Source organism: Mesoplodon mirus (genome assembly GCF_964341445.2).
Source record: "Mesoplodon mirus genome assembly, chromosome: 13".
Classification (NCBI taxonomy): domain Eukaryota; kingdom Metazoa; phylum Chordata; class Mammalia; order Artiodactyla; family Ziphiidae; genus Mesoplodon; species Mesoplodon mirus.
This window is the reverse complement of record NC_138989.1, coordinates 69,696,018-69,698,680: the sequence shown is the minus strand read 5'-3', so window position 1 is coordinate 69,698,680 and position 2,663 is coordinate 69,696,018. Positions and strand designations below refer to the sequence as shown.

At 37.2% G+C, this 2,663-nt stretch overlaps 1 pseudogene across 1 annotated transcript; it reads right to left on the bottom strand.

Moving 5' to 3' along the window:
• Window positions 1–1,700: 1,700 nt before the first annotated feature.
• On the bottom strand, window positions 1,701–2,190 carry LOC309814614 (small ribosomal subunit protein uS13-like; annotated as a pseudogene). Its single transcript has one exon. The product of its transcript is annotated as a small ribosomal subunit protein uS13-like (transcript).
• Window positions 2,191–2,663: the final 473 nt, after the last annotated feature.

Below are 2,663 nucleotides of genomic sequence, written 5' to 3'. Positions count from 1 at the left end.
CCTTGAAAAATAGAATGTTGGGAAGTTGAAGTCTTGTTAATAGTTGAAGAATTGCCACATGGTTCTCATTTAACTGGAATGTCTTATTGACAAGTGTTTTGTTATTGTTTTTTAACTTTTTGGTGAGCTTAGTAAAAACTTCTTCCTTAACCTTGCCTCCTTGGAATCTCATGGTTTTATAGATTGGTGCAGAAGTGATCTTAGGGCATGAAAGTATCTGAAGATGAAATGGAAAAACTCCAATAAAGCATTGGATTTGGGATGGACATTATTCAGAATTCTTAGGTGCCATATACAATACTGAAATGGGAAAGATTATTGTAGGCTGAGATTCACCCGATATGTTCTCTTGGAGCAAACAAGGAGTTAGGCAATTGTTTGAAGGAATTGAGAATCATTGTGGCACAAAAAAGCCCTTGGGCTAGGCTCTGCACCTCTGCTACCATGCATTTGTTTAAATTAAATTTTTTATATTTTAAATTAATTGTGGTAAAATGCACATAACAGAAAATTTACCATCTTAATCATATTTAAGCATACAGTTCAGTAGTATTAAGTAAATTCACATTGTTGTACAAACAATCTCCAGAATTTTTTCATCTTGCAAACCTGAAATTCTATATCCATTGAACAGTAACTCCTCATTTTCTCCTTCCCCTATTTTCTGGCAACAACCGTTGTACATTGTTTCTATAAATTTGACTAATCTAGATACCTCACATACATGGAATCATATGGTATTTGTCTTTTGTGACTGATTTATCTCACTTAGCAAAATGTCCTCGAAGTTCATCCATGTTGTAATGTGTCAGATTTTTTTTTCCTTTTTAAAAGGCTGAATAATATTCCATTGTATGTATATACCACATGTTTATCCTTTCATCCATTGATAGACATGTGGGTTGCTTCTACCTCTTGCCTATAATAATACTGCTCTGAACATGGGTATACAAATATCTCTTCGGGACCCTGCTTTCTATTCTTTTGGGTGTAAATCCAGGAGTGGAATTGCTGGATCACAATTCTATGTTTAATGTTTTTGAGACATTGCTATATTGTTTTCCATAGTAGCTATACCATTTTACGTTCTCACCAACAGTGCATAAACGTTCCAGTTTCTCCATGTCCTTGCCAATACTGGTTATTTTCTTTCTTTTTTTTTTTTCTTTTAAAATAGTAACCATCCTAATGGGTATGAAGTGATATCTCGTGGTTTTTTTTAAAAAAGTAATAAATTAATTAATTTTTTTATTTTGGCTGCATTGGGTCTTCGTTTCTGTGCGCGGGCTTTTCTGTAGTTGCCGCACACAGGCTTCTCATTGCGGTGGCTTCTCTTTGTTGTGGAGCACGGGCTCTAGGTGCATGGGCTTCAGTAGTTGTGGCTTGTGGGCTCTAGAGCACAGGCTCAGTAGTTGTGGTGCACGGGCTTAGTTGCTCTTCAGCATGTGGGATCTAACCGGACCAAGGCTCAAATCCGTGTCCCCTGCATTGACAGGCGGATTCTTAACCACTGTGCCACCAGGGAAGTCCCTTCTCATTGTGATTTTGATTTGCATTTCCCTATGATTAGAGATGTTGAGCATAATTCTATATGCTTATTGGCCATTTGTTTATTTTCTTCGGAGACATGTCTTTTCAAGTTCTTTGTCCATTTGAAAAAAATTATATAAACTGTTTATTAACAGACAGTGCCTACAAATTTATTTCTTCTTGGACACATGCATGATGCAACCATAGTGGCCTGTGGTCTTGGTGTGTTGGCCTCGGACACAAAGTCCCCAGAAGTGGCACAGCCCTCTGTGGGCCCAAATCTTCTTCATTTGCTCCAGGTTTTCATGAAGTTTGTAGTCCAGACCATTGGCCAAGACTTGGCTGTGTTTTCCATTTGTCACACCCTTCTGTCTGTTGAAGAACTAGTCTGGGATCATGTACTGGTGTGGATTCTGCATAATGGTGATCACACATTCTACCTCCTCCTCAGTGAGCTCTCCTGCCCTCTTGGTGAGGTTGATGTCTGCTTTCCTCAACATCATATGAGCAAATTTTGCCCCACACCCTTAATTGCTGTAATGGCTAAAGCAATTTTATGCTGCTCATCAATATATTGTTGTTGAGTACTTGCAAAATGTGCTGGAACTTCTCAAGGATTACTAGAGATGTGGCAGCAGCCCCAGTAGCCCTTTTGTCCATGTTTTAAATTGGGTTGTTTTTTGTTGTTGAGTTTTAAAAGTTCTCTCTGTATTTGGGTTATTAACCCCCCATCATACATATGATTGCAAATATTTTTTCCCATTCTATAGGTTGCCTTTTCACTCTTTTGGTTGTGTTCTCACATGGAAGTTTTTACTTGTGATGTAGTTCATTTTAGCTATTTTTACTTTTGTTGCCTTTGCTTTTGGTGTCATATCCAAGAAATCATTGCCAAATTCATTGTAATGAAGTTTTTCCACTATGTTTTCTTTTAAGAGTTTTATTGTTGAAGTCTTAAGTTTAGGTCTTTGATCCATTTTGAATTAATTTTCCATATGATGTAAAGTAAGGCTTTAACTTTATTCTTTTCCATATGTCTATCCAGTTTTCCTAGCGCCATTTGTTGAAGAGACTGTCCTTTTCCCATTGAATGGTTTTGGCATCCTTGTCAAAAATAAGTTTACCATATACTC